The sequence below is a fragment of the Suricata suricatta genome, chromosome 5 (genome assembly GCF_006229205.1).
Source record: "Suricata suricatta isolate VVHF042 chromosome 5, meerkat_22Aug2017_6uvM2_HiC, whole genome shotgun sequence".
Lineage (NCBI taxonomy): Eukaryota > Metazoa > Chordata > Mammalia > Carnivora > Herpestidae > Suricata > Suricata suricatta.
Genome location: NC_043704.1, coordinates 131,363,536 through 131,381,420, shown reverse-complemented (window position 1 = coordinate 131,381,420; position 17,885 = coordinate 131,363,536). Strand labels below are relative to the sequence as shown.

At 40.4% G+C, this 17,885-nt stretch overlaps 1 protein-coding gene and 1 long non-coding RNA gene across 3 annotated transcripts in view; one reads left to right on the top strand and one right to left on the bottom strand.

Moving 5' to 3' along the window:
• The window catches only part of TBC1D5 (TBC1 domain family member 5), a 486,227-nt gene that overhangs the window by 350,470 nt on the left and 117,872 nt on the right, over nt 1-17,885 (top strand). The gene's annotated exons all lie outside the window — the stretch shown is intronic.
• LOC115292312 overlaps nt 15,702-17,885 on the bottom strand; it is a 40,746-nt gene continuing 38,562 nt past the window's right edge. Inside the window, exon 5 of the long non-coding RNA XR_003908924.1 lies at nt 15,702-15,787. This is a non-coding gene — a long non-coding RNA (uncharacterized LOC115292312). The remainder of the gene's footprint in view (nt 15,788-17,885) is intronic.

Genomic DNA, 17,885 nt, shown 5'->3' with positions numbered 1-17,885 from the left:
CTAGCTCAGAGCCTGGAGCCTGCTTCAGATTCTGTATCTCCCTCTCTCTCTGACCCTCCCCTGCTCACGCTGTCTCTCTCTGTCTCTCAAAAATAATAAGAAACATAAAAAAAAATTCTTTAAAAAAAAAGCATCAGAGGTGTGGTTAAAGGAGAGGCTATTGAGCAGTTATGGGTGTGACCAGGATAGTTGAAAGTAGGTAAGGGGAAGGTAAGTAAGACATTGAGGAGATCAAGAGATTGTGAGGGAGGTGGGATTTTTGTTTGGTCCTCTACGGACACTTCACCAAGAATCACGGTAGGAAAGGTGGAGAAGGAAGCACAGTGAGCCAGTCATTAAAATCTTCAAATAGGGGCGCCTGGGAGGCTCAGTCAGTTGAGCATCCGACTTCTGCTCAGGTCATGATCTCACAGTTCCTGGGTTTGAACCCACGTCGGGCTCAGGGCCTGGAGCCTGCTTCCGATTCTGTGTGTCCCTCTCTCTGTCCCTCCCCTGCTCATGATCTGTCTCTCTCTGTCTCTCAAAAATAAATAAATGTTTAAAAAAAACTTTTTAATAATTAAAAAAAAAAAGCCTCAAATAAATGCAGAAGAATGACCAAGAAAACAGCTTTTATTCAGTCATTTATCAAAGAATCAACCATTCAGCCAGTATTTATGAGTGCCTGCTCTTTGCCTGTCATCATGCTGCATAGATGGCAGGGATGAAGGAGCATGATGGAGGCAGAGACGCATGGCATGAACTTTTGAGGAAAAGGAGGTTTTATGGTAAGATCGGAAGCAAGCGTGGGAGGGCAGTACTAATAAATGAGCTTATGTTTCAGGCCAGGGTCAAGGACAAGAGGAAGGTGGACAATTTGCAGGCCTCAGCGTTCCAAATGGAACTTTGGTGTCAAGTTTTTATTGTCTCAGTGGATTCTGAATCATGATGTCCTGCCTGGGGCATCTACAGTGGTGATGTTCAGTGGTTTCGAGCCCATTTGTTGATAATATTCTAAATAAATATCACTACCTGAGGCTCTGGGCCTTGCATGTATTCTTTTGGAGCTGTAGGTGATATATTTGTAGCTCAAAGAATGGTGCACTTGGCGAAACTAAAAGACCAGTGACCGCAGCTTCCCAGGGATTCAAGTGTGGGACTTCAAGGGCCTGTGGTCATCCTGATGCTGTGCAAAACATTGTGAACATGTGCATTTCCCTGGGTCAGAGGGATATAACCTAAAAAATGGTTGAGATTCACTGCATCTGGTCTAAAATCTGATTTTACAAGCACTGATAATGAGGCCTGAAGACATACTGAAGTCCTAACTTGTAGTACCTCAGAACATGGCCTTTTTTGAAATAGGTTGTTACAGATATTAGTTAAGATGTGGTCATATTGGAATAGGGTAGGCCTGTAATGCAATATGACTCGTGTCCTTAGAAGTAAAAGCAAATTTAGGGGTGGCGGGGTGGCCCTGTTGGTTAAGCTTCCGACTTTGGCTCAGCTCATGATCTCATGGTTCGTGAGTTCGAGCCCCATGTTGGACTCTGTGCTGAGAGCTCAGAACCTGAAGCCTGCTTTGGAGTCTGTGTGTCCCTGTCTTTCCACCCCTACCCTACTTATGCTCTCTCTGTGTCTCTCAAAAATAAATAAACATGAAAGAAAATTTTAAAGAAGAAAAAGGAAAAGCAGATTTGGACACAGACATGCACAGAGGGAAGTTGATGTAAAGACACAGGGGGAGAATAATGCCATTTGCAGAGGCGCAGATCGGAATAATGCATCTACAAGCCAGGGAACAAGGGTGTTTAGCTGTTACCACGAGCTAGGTGAGAGGCAAAGCGAGATTTTCCCTCAGAGCCTGTGAAGGAGCAAGCCTTGCCTCCTAGAAGCTCGAGGTGACAAGGACAGATTCTTCCCTGCGGGTTCGAGAGGGAACGTGGCCCCGTCAACACCTGGATTTCAGACTTCTGTACTTTAGAACAGGTTGACAACAAATGTCCCTGGTTTTGAACTATTCCAGTTTACCTTGGTTACAGCAGCTCGAGCAACTAATCCAGCGCCCTTGGATTTGAATGTCCTGCCTCCTTCCTGTCGTTTTCTTTCAGTCCCTTGAACCAAGCCTTCATTCATTCTAGAAATAGTTTGTCAGAACAGCACAGCATTCAACCGCTTAATAGATTTCCTATAAACATCACATTCTTTATAAGCCTTCAGAGATGCAGCCCAACCTCCATGTTTAGAAGTTAGGAAGCCGGATCAAGACCATGGGGCTAGTGCAGGCTGGTTCTCACATCGCTTTTTCCAGTCCTCAAGTCCTACCTTGATTTTATTAAGTACAAATAAAGTTTCATATTGGGAAAAATAACAATATGAACTTACATAGATTTTAAAATTTAACCATTGAAATGATAGGGTCAATTGGCTGTTCTTTGAGTGAAACTTTTGCTCTACTAGAAATACATGGTATCCACTTCTGAATAATTCCCAAACATTTTAATCAGAACATAAAATGTTTACTTTCTTATGTGTCATGAGTGTTTCTTTTTTAACTCTTTGCTGGATTATGTGGATTAAGTTTATATATGTTAATAAAGGTTAGGAGATAAGGAAATCTGATCATGAACCATTGCTCCTATAATAGTTTATTAATACCCATACTCTCATCACACTGTTGTTATTACTAATTCATTCTGTCCTGAATTAAAGTCACTCATGTGGTTCCTACTTCCCCTGGCTCCAGCTACCCAGATCGTGCTCGTGTTTTCAGGCCTAGGGCAAGACAACTTTTTCCCAAACCTTCACCAATTATTCTAGCCCATACTGACCTCTCGCTTTTGCATTTCTGCAAGATTTTAATCAATACAGTTCAGCATAGCATTTAATTATACTCTGTCTTATGTTGTTCCTTCTTGCATGTTAGTCCTGTCTTCGAAAGTAGATTCTGGCTTTTCAGGACCAGAACCACGTGTGTTACAATTCTTCCTTAAGCCTCAAAGCACCTGAAATGTTTCATGTGCTCAGTGTATGGGGTGATCTCAGATGAAAGGGTGCCCTAGAGACCTGGGGTGGGATGGCGGCATGGATGTGTGTGCAGTAATTGCTGAGAAGACAGGTGCCAAGAAACTCTTAAATATGAACTCAAATAGATTATTTATTTATTTATTTGTTTGTTTATTTTATTTTATTTTATTTTATTTTTGAGAGACAGAGAGAGACAGCGTGAGCAGGGTAGAGTCAGAGAGAGAGGGAGACACAGAATCTGAAGCAGGATCCAGGCTCTGAGCTGTCAGCACAGAGCCCGACGTGGGGCTCGAACCCACAAACCATGAGATCATGACCTAAGCCTAAGTCAGACGCTCAACCGACTGAGTCACCCAGGCGCCCCTCAAATAGATTTTTTAAAACACACTTTTCACTGTGGCTTTTGAAAAGAAAGCACTGTCTACTTTTTAAGTATCTAAAATTTTTCACATCTATTTTTTTATTGATTTAATTTTTTTATTAGCACCAAAGAAAAACATTTTCTCTAATTTACAATGTCCCAGACCTCTTATTTGTCTTATAAATTGTAGTAATGGCTAAAATACTGTAATCAAATTCTTTTAACAGTAGATTTTCCTAACTAAAAAGTAACTCTTTAATGTTGATTGTCTCTTTTAATTTACCTTTGCTCTGAATACTTTGTAAATGGAAAACTTTCCTTCTTTGTAGTTCTACCCGCTTCCTGCCTTGTTTTTAAGCCAGCATAAACATGTCACAATACTGTAATTTACTTGGGTTTTCTGTAGGAAGTCTTTAGCTGTTTCTTGGTCTGACCTGGTGTGGCAATTGCGTCATCTTGGTAGTTAAAAACTTTTCCTTTTTATTTCATTGTAGATCTCTGCTAAGTCTTCAGCCATTCCCTGTTTATCTGCCAGTGTTTCCATCTCCCCTACCCCAGAATTTCCGTTTCTCTATTTTCTTGTTAAGAGCATGTTCAATGTTATACTGATGTCAAAATACAGTTTATTTCAACTACAAATTGAATGTATTTGTCTTTTCTTTACCCAACATCAGGGACCAAGAAACGAAGGCTGTCTTAAATTACATAGTAATGTGTCACAGCGTTTTCTTTTCTTTCTTTTCTTTTCTTTTTTATCAAAACACAAATTGGTGGTCTTATTTTTAAAGGATTGTTTAAGCACTTCCTGACTGCTGGCTCTCTTCTCACTCAGACATTATATATTTGTCAATTTATGGCCATCTCAGATATGAATATTGATATAACCCTTTGAATTGCAAATACCATTTATATTACTTTATATTTTAGTTTAAAAATCTTCTAAAATTGCACTAATGTAGGCTGATACATTATAGTACTACATTTTTTTATGGTTAGATTTTTTTCAATAGACTTTTTTAAATGTTATTTATTTATTTATTTATTTAGGGAGAAATAGAGACCGTGCTAGCAGAAGAGGGAGAGGGAAAGAGAGAGCGAGAGAGAGAGATTCCAGAGCAGGTTCCACGCTGCCAGCACAGGGCCCAACAACGTAGGGCTCGAACTCAAAAACCAAGAGATCATGACCTGAACCAAAATCAAGAGTTGGCTGCTTAACCAGTGAGCCGCCCAGGTGCCCCAGTAGACCTTAGTTTTTAAAGAAATTTTAGGCTCACAGCAAAATTAAGCGGAAAAGACAGAATTCCCGGATACTCCCGCCGCCCCCATACACAGCAGCCTTCCCCACTGTCAGCACCTTTCACCACAGTAGTATATTTGTCATAATAAAGCCTGGTGACACAACATTATCACTTACAGTACCTAGTTTAAAGTACTACTCACTTTTGATGTTATAGCTTCTATGAGTTTGGACAAATGTATAGTGACATCTGATCTTCATTATAGTAGTATCTGATCGTTTCCCTGCCCTAAAACTCCTCTGTGATCTGCCTCTTCACCTCTCTAGCCCCTGTAACCTGAACCACTGATCCTTTTATTGTCTTCACAGTTTTACCTTTTCCTGAATACCGTGTAGTTGGAATCATACAGTACATAGCCTTTTCAGATTAGCTTCTTTCACTTAATAATACCCATTTATGGCTTGATAGCTCATTTCTTTTTAGCTCTGAATAATATTCCATTGTCTGAATGCACCAGTTTATTTTTACGCTCACCTATGAAAGGACATCTTAGTTTCTTCCAGGTTTTGGCAACTATGACTAAGGTCACTACAAATATTAGTGTGCAAGTTTTTGTGTGGATGTAAGTTATCATTTCATTTGGATAAATATCAAGGAGCATGATTGCTGGATAGTATGCTAAATATCAGGAACTCAGCTGAGCTGGGCAGAAGGGAGACCTGAGCTATTAGGTGTTAGAGTAGACAATTAGAGCAACAAGTCCAAAATGGAAGAGTTAAGCCTTTAATCACTGTAGTGGTATTAGCAAGAGTCAAAAACTGGAGAAAATGTCAACTCCATCTGCCTCATTTCACCCATGGAATGTCACACTGGTTGAGGGTCAGATAGAACAACGTATATGTGGGGTCATCTCACTGTTGAAGGAGTCCTGAACAAAAGATTCTGGTAGTTTAAGGACCCTGAGATGGCCATGGTTTGGGGAGCAGGGTTGGGGGATTGAGGTGGAAAGACTTGGAGTGGAAAAGAAATGGGTACTAAGTCAAATGAAGAAAAATGTCTTCAAGAGTTCTTCCAACCCCCATGAGAGGTCATGGGAGAAGCACCTGAAAAGGACCTAGAGCTCAGATAAAGAAACCTAGGAATGAAAGCACCAGGGCTAGGAATATAAATATGTGAAAGATAATGGTGGCCAAGTTGGCCAAGAGCTTGACTACATCTCCTTTCAGAGACTAGAGTACACTGGCACCACATCCCGTGTGGGGTAGACCATTTACCTCTGTGAGGTAGGGGTTTTTGTATTAGAGTTCTCCAGAGAATATAAATGCAGATATATATCAGGAAATTTATTATAGGAACTGGCTTCCACAGTCATGGAGGCCTGGGAGTCTCACCATCAGTCATCTACAAGCTGTAGAACCAAGAAAGCCAGTTGGTGTAATTCAGTCTCATCTGCAGGACTGAGAACGAGGGGTCCTATGATGGAAATCTCAAAGTCTAAAGGCGTGAGGATCAGGAGCTCTGATATCCAAGGGCAGGAGAAAATAGACATTCTAGCTCAAGAGGAGAGGGAGAATTGACCTTTTCTTCACCTTTTTGTTCCATTTGGGACAGCTGTGGATTGGCTGATGCCTACTATTTTTGAGGGCAAATCTCTTCACTCAGCCCACAGAATCAAATGCTAATCTCTTCCAGATACATACTCACAGACACACCCAGAACTAATGTTTTACCTGCTGTCTGGGCATTCTAGAGGCTGAATTGATACATAAAATTAACTATCTTATCTCTGTAATTACCTGTGATCAGACCTGAAAAATCACAACATAATTGCTAACTTATCTTCTTAAATGGCTATTCCAGGGGTGCCTGGGTGGCTCAGTCGGTTAAGCATCTGACTTCAGCTCAGGTCATGATCTCATGGTTTATGGGTTTGAGCCCCTCATTGGGCTCTGTGCTGACCTCTCAGACCCCGGAGACTGTTTCAGAGTCTGTGTCTCCCTCTCTGCTCCTCTCCCATTTGCACTCTTTCTCTCTCCTTCAAAAATAAATAAACATTAAAAAAATAATAAAATAAAATGGCTATACCACTTTTCATTACCACCAGCAGTGAATGAAAGTTCTCATTACTCCACATTGACACCAGCATGTGTTCATGTCATTGTTTTCAATTTTGACCATTCTAATATGGTCACATTGTCTTTTATATATATATATTTTTTTAATAATTTATTTATTTTTGAGAGAGCGAGAGACAGCATGAGCAGGGGAGGAGAGGAGAGAGAGACACAGAATCCAAAGCAGGCTCCAGGCTCCAGGCTCCAAGCTGTCTGTCCGCACAGAGCCCGATGTGGGGCTCGACCCCACAAACTGTGAGATCGTGACCTGAGCCTAAGTCAGACGCTTAGCCAACTGAGCCACCCAGGTGCCCCTCACATTGTCTTTTTAATATCAGGTTTTTTTGCTTGAAAATAACTTCAGTTTATACAACTATAGGAATAGAGAAATGAAAGGATAATTATTTTCCTAGTGAAGTTCTATTTCATGTTCAAAATCATCATTCAGACCTTATTCTGGCCTTTATAAAGGAAAGGAAGTCGTCTTCTCTCCTAGTATTATAATCTTGCCTTTTCATGTTCTTACTCCCATCCCACATTTTCCCATTGCCCTAGAAAGCAAAATAACAGATGGATTCAGGAACTCTTAAGAAAACTTCAATGGGCAAAAGCCAGCAAAATTATATGCATCACTGGAATCTTACCCAGATATACTCAAGATTCCATGTCTATCTGTTCTTGTCAAAATATAATGTAACCAGACCTGCAAGTTGACTAGAGCCATTCTGCCTGATGATTAGAGTAAAGGACATGGTGATCTTGGGCTTCCTGACCTCTGACTTCCCCAGCTTTCTCACTTAACCTTCTTCTTAGCTTTACCCCCTCAGTTGCCTCCTCACCTAGATTCTTCTTTCCCATCAATTCACCTGCCCAGCAGCTGAGTAGAAATATCATTAAAGAAATAATTAAAGCTATAGGATCATCAGATATAGGATGTTATATTCATCTCTGTATTTACCCCTGTTGCTCTTCAAACCCCATTAAAATAACATAAATCCATGGGACACAGAGAATTAGGAAGGAGATTACAGAGATTTGGGAAGCAGGAAACCAGATGGCTGGATGATAACTGACAGATCCAGAAAGGCTCAATACAAAATTGATCATGGGGAAAGCCAAGAAATAATCCATAAAATTCCTAGAAGTATAGAAAATGGCAGTGCTAGGTATCTCTGAAAACTGGTAGAGGAAGGAAAAGGTTAAGACTAAAAAAAAAAAAACAAAAACAAAAAACAAGGGGCTCCTAGGTGGCTCAGTCAGTTAAGCATCTGACTCTTGATTTCAGCTCAGATCATGATCTCATGAAGTGTGAGATCATGCCCCAAGTTGGACTCTGTGCTGACAGCATGGAGCCTGCTTGGGATCCATTCATTGTCTCTCTCTCTCTCTCTCTGCTCCTCACAGACTCAGGCTTGCTCATGCACCCTCTCTCCTCTCTCCCTCTCTGTCTAAATAAATAAATATATGTGGGGTTGAGCACTTGGTTTATATGGAAACCAACTTGATGATAAAGTATAAAGGAAAAAAAAAATGACAAAAAAATTATTTTTTCTTTAGGTCTAAAAAACAAGAACCGATTGAAAGTCTATTTAAGAAGCTGTTATTAAAAAAAATAAGCTGTTATATACTCAGATCTCTAACCTGGAGGTGGTAAAATGGAGGATCTCTGGACTAGGGACTCGGGGAATTTCAGTAAGCATGGAGCCCAGCAGTATTGTCTGTCGTCTTTAGTGTTCCCAAAACACTAAAACCAGACTGTCTCCCTCTATAAGAAGTTTGTGGGATTCTTCTTTGGAGAAGTCCAGTCAGCCCAAGAAAAGCCTAAAAATCTAGGCTAAGGGATTACCCAAGAATGACCTGTGTAAACCCTAGAGTTAACAGACCTTCCCACGGATGCACAGACAGCTTCAAGTTATCTTTTGTACAACCTCACTCTGAGACATGAGCACAGAACCAGAAATCACCGAACATTTAAGGGAAGCATCAAAATGAAAGCAGAGATTGAAACAAGCAGTCGAGGGGCGCCTGGGTGGCTCAATCGGTTAAGTGTCTGACTTCGGCTCAGGTCATGACCTCACGGTTTTTGGGTTTGAGCCCCGCCCGCATCAGGTTCTGTGCTGACAGGTCAGAGTCTAGAGCCTGTTTCAGATTCTGTGTCTCCTCTCTCTCTGCCCCTCCCTTATTCACACTCTGTCTCTCGGTCTCAAGAATAAATAAACATAAAAAAAAGAGAAAAATTTTAAAAAAGAAAAGAAACAAGAAACCAGGAGTAACAACAACTTTGAGTACATAGAGACTACACAGGGAGAAGGAAACATCTCACAGTGTTAGGAAAAACATAATTCAAGCGAAAAAGTGTAATTGAAAGTTAAAATATCGGGGCGCCTGGGTGGCTCAGTTGGTTAAGCCTCCGGTTTTGGCTCAGGTCATGATCTCACATTTGGGGGTTCGAGCCCCAGGTCGGGCTCTGTGCTGATAGCTCAGAACCTGGAGCCTGCTTCCGATTCTGTGTCTCCCTCTCTCTCTGTCCCTCCCCGCTCATGCTGTCTCTCTCTGTCTCAAAAATAAATAAACATTTTTTTTAATTTAAAAAATAAAGTTAAAATAGGAAAATAAGGTAGTTGGAATATAAAATTGAAAAAGTATCCCAAAAAAGTAACACATAAAATAGATTTAGAAAATAAGAAAGAAAATTAAAGGACCAGGCCAGGAGACCCAACATCTAGATAATGAGATTTCTTTTTATAGAGAAAGGGAAAGAGAAAGAGAAAAGAAAGATATAACAAACACAGGATAAACCAAAAAACGGAAGGAAGAAAATCATCAGTGAATCAATTAAAGAGAAACTTCCAACTGAACAGAAAAACATGAGTTTCTAAATCGAAAAGGCCCATTATATATGAAAACACATACAAGTGAGAGCACATTACTATGGATTTGGATGAGGGTTGGGTGGAGAAGAGAACCTGGTCACACAGAAGAACGTGAGTTAATGGTGTGAGACTTGCTCACTGGAAGACAAAACACTCTGGAGGGCTCCCAATTTTCTGAAGGAAAAGTATCAACAGCCTGGAATTCTGTACCTCGCATAACAGTTAAGTGTCAAAATAAAGTCTTTCAAACAGAGAAGCTTTCAAACAAATTGATGTCCTGTGCACAAAGCTTTTAGAGGGTGTGCTCCACCAAAATGAGGCTATAAAGAGAGAAAGAAGAAGCGAAGTACTCTGGGAAATAAGGATACAGCACTTGTAAGAGGTAAAGGCCTCCCCAGGATGAAGGGGCAGACCAGAGAGCTCCTGTTAAATGTCCTTCAAAAAATAAAAGAAAATAAATCAACAGAAATACCTAAAAAATTGTTTTGAAGTTTTGAAAATGGATATATACAACTGGGAGAGTGTTTAAGTTTAAAACTCGCATTAAATAAATATATGACACAGCAAATGGAAAAGGAGACAGTTTTAAACCCCAGGAAAGAAAAGAGGCTGTGGGGGAAAAAATAATTAAAACCACTGTATTTTTTAAGTAACCTTATTATGTAAATTCATTAACATTTTTCTTGATAATTTCTTATTGTCTGCTTTTCCGTTTGTCATATGCACACATTCCCCGAATTTAATCACGTACAAAGAGCGCACTCACAATTGCATACAAAAATTGCATTTTTCCAGCAATTTCTGCCCACTGTATTCGTCTGCCCCTTTCCTACTTTGAGTATTCACCTTCTCCCCTCCGTAGTATTACCAGGAACTTGAGCTCACCCTCCATCCACTGATCACTCTCTGCTGGCATCAGTCTTTCTAAAACCAAATGTGATTACATTACTTCAGTCCTTCAGCGATGGAAACGTACACAGAGTGAAATCTGAACCTCGGCCCCTCTGTACAGGCAAGACCGCCACCTGCTTCGTGTCTCCATTTCCCTTCAGCACTCCGCCATTGGGCCACTCGGGTCCTGCCTCTGTGCGCTTCCAAGTGCCGGCTGGCTCCCTCTGCCTTTGAGCTCCACCCTAGGAGCTGCTCCAGCCCTGCACGTGTCCTCTGTTACCAGCCCCATCCTGTGTTGCGTCAGTCTTATGCTTGTCTTCCGCCACACTATCAAGAGAAAGTTGAGATCCTATCTTATTTCTTGTCATGTCTATAACACTTAATGTATGGAACAAAACAGGTATTTAATAAATGCTAGTGAATACATGAAGGCCAACAAAAGAGACATTGTCAACACTTCTCAAATACCTTCTGTGCCTCAACCATTTCTATTGACAGATCTGTATTTCTGATTAAGGAATTAAAAAGCAAGAAGCGATGAAGTAAAACATACCTATTATCTATCTATCTTATTCAGAGTAACAAACAAATACTTGATTAAAAACTGGACCTATGGTTTTTCTTCATTTGGACCAAAATTAAGAGGGGAAACTAGAAATCAGACTTATTAAACATGAGCCTCTAAATTGGAAAAGTTCATTATATATTATTTTTTATTATTTTAGAGAGAGGAAGAGAGACAGAGAGAGCAGGGAAGGAGCAGAGAGAGAGGAAAAGAGAGAATCCCAAGCAGGCTTCATGCCCAGCATGGAGCCCGATGTAGGGCTGGATTCCACAGCCCTGGGATCATGACCTGAGCAGAAATCAAGAGTTGGTGGCTCAATTGAGTCACCCAGGTGCCCCTCTCTGTGGAAGTTTTAAACGGAGTTCTGATTTTTATGGAAGTTATACATGTACAAAGTTTAAAAAGTCAAATTATTCTATAAGGCCGGTTCCAAAATGAACACTTGGTCTGAATCCCTAGGCGCATGCGCTTTTTAGCTGACCAAAAATTTACCTTTCATATTGTTAAAAAAAAAATGCTGATGTTACTCTTACTTTAAATGTTGTCTACCAGTTTCTCATTCAAGAAAATGAAGCTTTAACTCATCCTTGGCACTGAAAGCCGACCCCCGGCCAGCCCTACGTCACAAATGCATTCCTTGTCTCCCCACCCGCGTGACGTTATACCGTAATTGTGGTTAACTCAGCTGTAACCAGCGGCAAATGTTATCACAGCTGAACTGTACAGCGTGTCATACTGTACTCACCCTACCACTAGCAGTTCTCTACCCACATACTTGTTTGCGTACTACCTTTCATTTGACAGCACTGTATGTTTAAACATACATATTCTGGAGTAGAGATCTCTTCTGTTGTTTGATTAAAATAAATTTTGTTTAAAGTGTATTAAGCTTGGAGCACCTGGGTAGCTCAGTTGAACGTATGTATGGCTATTGGTTTCAGCTCAGCTCATGATCCGTTTGTGGATTCGAGCCCCACGGATTGAGCTCTGAGCTGACAGCGTGGAGCCTGCCTGGAATTCTCTCTCTGCCCCTTCCCAGCTCACACACACTCTCTCTCTCTTAAAAAAAAAAAAATCCTTATAAAGTGAAGCAAAAGGAAGAGCACTTTTTATTTTTTAATTGTTTATTTTTGAGGGAAAGTGGGGGAGGAGCAGAGAGAGGGAGACAGAATCCAAAGCACGCTCCACGTTCTGAGTTGTCAACACAGAGCCCCACATGAGAAGCAAACTCACGATCCCGGAGATCATGACCTAGGCCGAAGTCAGACATCTGACTGAGCCACCCAGGTGCCCCAAGAAGAACACTTTATAAAGTCTTTTTCTAGGAGTGCTGTGGCTGCCTCAGTCAGTAGAGCATTCAACTCTTGATCTCGGGGTTGTGAGTTTGAGCCCCACGGTGGGTCGGTGGGTGTAGAGATTACTTAAAAGTAAACTCTTAAAAAAAAATAAAAAATACAATTTTTTTCCTAAAGAGTAGGATACTCTGAATTTGAGATTCTCCTCTTTCCAAAAATCTAATTTAAAATTCTCATATTTCTGCACAAAATCTAGAGAAATAAACACTGTCCATCCCATTGTTTACAGAAGAGTGCGTGTCCGTCTTTGGTTTTAAGGGTGGATTTTGCCGAGACGGATGGCGCTAAGAGAGGCAGTGGTCACAGCAGCCACCAGGGCGGAAGACCCGAAGGACACGGTCTTCAGAGGGCCAGAAACACTAGGCGACAGTCGCTGTGTATGGAGAAGGATAGATATTACTCTGTTTGATACTTGGCTTTCTCCAAGACTGAAAAGAATCAGTTTTATCATCTTTATATATGATCACTCCCTTCCCCCATCTGGTGTCTGGTCCATATGAAATCCGATTTTATTTATTGCCATTTTATAACTGGGAAAGTTAAAATAGTAAGGGTTTTAAGTGGTGGAAGACAACAAATGCAAATCATTATTTTTTTCCTCCATATATTAGGTCTTCAACAAATATTTTTTCAGAGCATATAACACTTATTGAATGTCTTCTGCATGCTGGATACCTTGCAAGACACGTAAATACACATTGGCTTTGTTTTCAGTGTAGAGGTAGAATAAATTATTTTAAAGCCTTAAGGTTTTCTTTTTTGCTCTTATTAGCTAATTATTTTTATTTTACATTTAATCCATGATTGTTTGGTTTATATACCTCTTTATAGGTAACTACAAAATGTATGCCTATTTCTAAACATTTACTATACTTGCCCTTATATACAGATGGCTTTTTTTCAGGGTATCTTTGAGGCTTTTCTGTGGCTCACAACATAGTTGGCGTTCAGAAGCCATCTCTGCCCTGTGTCTGAACTTGACTTCTGTACACGGATGGCCCTGTCATGGCATTTTCTGCTAGGAATGCAGCAGACAGTAAGGTCCAGTGGTGGAGAATGAAGCTGTCAGCTACACAGACCGTGGTTCATTCAGCGCCGTCTCTGGCGTGCAGGAGCCCCGTGGCCTTGGAGGTGTCGCTTATCCTCTCTGCACTACTGTCTCCTCATCCAAAATGCGGACTTGATGACTGCTCCTCAGTGCAGATTAGGGTACTTTATAATGTATTGCAAGTTGCCAGGCACATTATAGATGCCTAATAAGTGATGGCTATTACTTTTTTTAATTTTAGAGAAATTAAAGGAAGTCTGCATATAGTTCTGTGTTCTTTGGTAGTTGTTCCCAGTCCATTTTGTTACCCTGAGGAAGTAAGTATATCTAAATATAAAATTAAGTAATTTGAAGAGAGTGTTTTATTTGCAAGTGTTAGAATTGTAGGTACACTTAACTTTGAATTATATGTAAGTTATTTAACCGTATTGCTTTAAGCTTTCTCAAAACAATAACGTCGTCTGATTATCTTTACTGATGTCATTATTTTTTGTTTGTTATTACTGTAGAAACTGTTTAAACCAGCTTCCTTAGACACGTCCCAGAACAGCCATGTGCCTTTTTTTAAATGTTTTTTTATTTGTTTGTTTGTTTGTTTGTTTGTTTTGAGAGACAGAGAAAGACAGTGCGAGCACGGGAGGGTCAGAGAGTAAGGGAGACACAGAATCTGAAGCAGACTCCAAGCTCTGAGCTGTCAGCACAGAGCCTGATGCAGGACTCGAGCCCACCAACCATGAGATCATGACCTGAGCCAAACCCGGATGTTTAACCTACTGAGCCACCCAGGCGCCCGTCCATGTGCCATGTAAAGGTAGAGACAGAGAAGTCAGCTCTGCTTCATGCAGAGAGCGCCATTCAGCAAGAATTAAGCAGGATGGGAAACACACTATCTTGTATCAGTGCCACCCTTAAGGACCTCTGCACTTAGCATAAGCATCATTATCTGTTTTATAAATGGGAGAAACAAAGTTCATGAAGTTAAGCACCTGGCCTAGGTCACACATGTAATCAGCCAGCGTTCTGATATAGATCTAATCTAGACTCTTAGATCATCTGATTACAAATCCAGTATGTTTTCCTAGGTACCACTTACCTTTGTCTTCATCATCTCTGAATAAGCTCTTCAGAGTGTGTCGCTTCCGTACTTTGTTTTGAAAGCGTATACGTACTTGATTTCAAATGCAGGGAGACACCAAACATCAGCCTTTTGACTTGTCTTCCTGCGTCACTGCCCTGCTCTGATAGACTAAGCCCTGGAGAAGGAACAGCCCTGCAGAGGACTTCCCCACCTTCAGCAGCAATCTGCCGTGAGGACCAGAACTAAATTCTACTCTGTCGGATCCCTGCCGTTTTGTTTTTAAACTGCTTGTGTTCTTCTCTCTTGCCTACTCTGAATTCACCACAGTAATTCAACAGGGACTTAGTACTTCGCGTATGCAATTGCAAATGAAAAGTGCTCTTAACGTACAAATTTTCATTGATAAATTGGAGATAGTATTATCTGAAGACACTGGACTATAGAGGAGGTAAAACTTTACCTACACTCATTTAGGTTTCCTACTAGATTGTTTAACAAAAAAACAGATTAATGAGAAAAGTTTACATCTATCTTATTATATAATTATATATATCAATGTGTTGATTATGTAATTATATTTTAGTATTTTTATTTTAATAATTTATATAATTAACACATACTGACATATATAAAAATGTGTATCTCACTTGTGTATCGTACTCAGGGAATATTGAACAACCCTCAAAGATACAGCTTTAGAATTTAGGATTAAATGCTGTCTTAATAAAGAAAGGGGCAGAGGATGTAGATCTCCTAGAGGACAATAAATGATTTTTAGGAGAGACGATAGACCCATAGAAGAATAGATGAGAGGTGTGAATTTGTGACAAAGTTTGTCCTGTGGATTTTGATGACAGTTGACTTCCTTTTGGAGGATTTATCTTTAGGCAGATAAGGGGAGTTAAAAGAAAGCCTCGCCCTGCGTTTGTTGTTTTTCAAGTCTCTATTTATTGCTCAAAATAATCAGTATACCAAAGGGGCATATTTGGAGGTGACATGTCTTGAACACCTGTAGCGGTATTTCGCTTCACAAATTTGTGTGTCATCCTTGCACAGGGACCAGGCTGACCCTCTGTGTCTTCCTGTTTTAGTCCTCGTGCTGCTGAGGTGAGCGCCCCCCAGCGGTGTTTCAGGCGCCGTTCTGCTGCCCTCCAGAGCCCAGGTTCAGTTGCCAGTAAACCCCTAGTGCTGGTGCCCAGCACAGTCTGTGTATCCAGGATACAGTAGATGCTCAGGAAATGTTCATCACATTCAGAGACTGGGTGGATGAAAGGGAGCAATGAGAGAAAGAATTTAGCGCCTTCTTTCACTCTGCAAGTAGAATGTTATTAACACATTAGTTGGCTTCTCTTGCATGTTTTACGCTTCTGACAGCTTCAGAAGTTCTTTCAAGTTGTAATAACAGGATTTTTGCCCTTGTCCCTCCAAAAAAATACCTATCTATATCAGCCCCTTCTAGAGCCTGGGATGTGCTGACCATCCAGGCTGCTTAAAACTCCTGCACAAGGGCAATAATACTAATTGACTTTTTGCATTGCAGTGACTGTTGGCATTCATTATGACATCTGATTTTTATATTTTATTTTTTTATTTTTTTAATGTTTACTTATTTTTGAGAGAGAGAGAGAGAGCGAGAGAGAGCGAGAGAGAGAGCACGAGCGCATGAGCAAGGGAGGGGCAGAATCCGAAGCAGGCTCCAGGCCCTGAGCTGTCAGCACAGAGCCCGATGCAGGGCTCACTCATGAGCGGGGAGATCATGACCTGAGCCAGAGTCAGATGCTTAACCAACTGAGCCACCCAGGTGCCCCTCATTATGGCATCTGATTTTTAAAACAACTGCCTTATCAAAACAAAGCCATGTATTAGAGCACAGACCCTGTAGCTAGATTTCTGAATTTCAAATCTTGCACCACGACCAAATCACTGTGTGATTTGCGCAAATTTACTCAACCTTTTAAAGTATTAGTTTTCTCATATTCAAAACAAGGACAGTAATTATACCCTTATAATAAGATTGTCATAGAAATTAAATGAAATAATGTAGGGAAAGTTGTTGGCATAGGGCCTGGTCTCAGCCTTCAGTAATTTGTCATCTTAGCAGTAGTCATAGTAATAACTGCTTCTTGATACACGTCTGCCCTTCTTCACTTTATTTTCCTCAGAGTAAGGACTGTTTTGTTTATTTCTGCATCCCCACCCAACATGGGGCTGGTCATGGATTAAGCACTCAACAAATAACTATTAGATTGAATAAAGCAGGCAGGTAATTTTTTTTTAAATCAGGAAGTTATATTCCAAATGACTGAATTTAAGCTCAGAGAGGTTTCCCTCAACAGGTTTTGAGCAGCTGCTATAAATCAGCCATACACATTATGTACTTGAACCTTCAGGCAACTTTATAAAAGGTTCATATGGTGTCTCAGAATTCAAACCCACATCTCTGAGTCCTGAACCATTTCCACAAAACCCTCCTGCCTCTCTTACAAAATATATAAGAATTCTTCCTGGGTCATTATATACTAGTATATAATCATTATAGTATTTGGGTAAGTATGAGCTCTAAAATGAATTGATTACCTAAGTTTTATTTATTTGTTAGATCTCACAGAAAACTGTACATGGAAGTGTTATACTGTTCTCATTCAACTAGCTTTTTGAATTCTAGAGAAAAAAGGATAACAGGTAACTGAATGTGAATATGACAAAATGAGCGAATAAGGAGAGAGTAGTCTGAGCAGATATAGAAAGGGTAGGATAAGTGAGTGCTTTACAAATGAAAGCAGATGTACGAAATTACAAGCTGTCAGATCAGCAACGGAAATGAAGATGATAAAGTGGTTCCTTACATGGATAATAATTATTCATTTTGCCCAGTCCTGTCTCCTTTCCCCATAATGTTCCTGGGAAGGGGGAGGGGGTGAGAAGCTGTTGCAAAAAAAATGGTGCTTCCAACAAAAGAAGAAAAAAAAATCTAAGAATCAAGGGTATTTCTGATCACAAACAATTGTTTATTTTGTGATTTATGTTGTTTCTATAGAATCACAGTTTCCCTATGGAATAGTTTTCAACTGCTCATTCTGATTAATGAAAAGGATTCAGTTGTAACAACAGGAAGTTGTAACTGTAAAGTTTCTTCACAATCAATGCTGCGGAGGCAGGCAGTATGGCTTACCAAACAAGCATCATTAATGGGCACGACTGTGACAGCGGTGGCAGATGGATTGCCAAGAAATGAAGTAGTGTACATAGACCTGCCTGAAAAGATGTGTTTAATAATTGCACCCATAATTAGGTTGATTTGGGGAAAAAAAATTAAATGACAGTCTAAGCAACACAGTTAGGCTTCTCTATGAAGG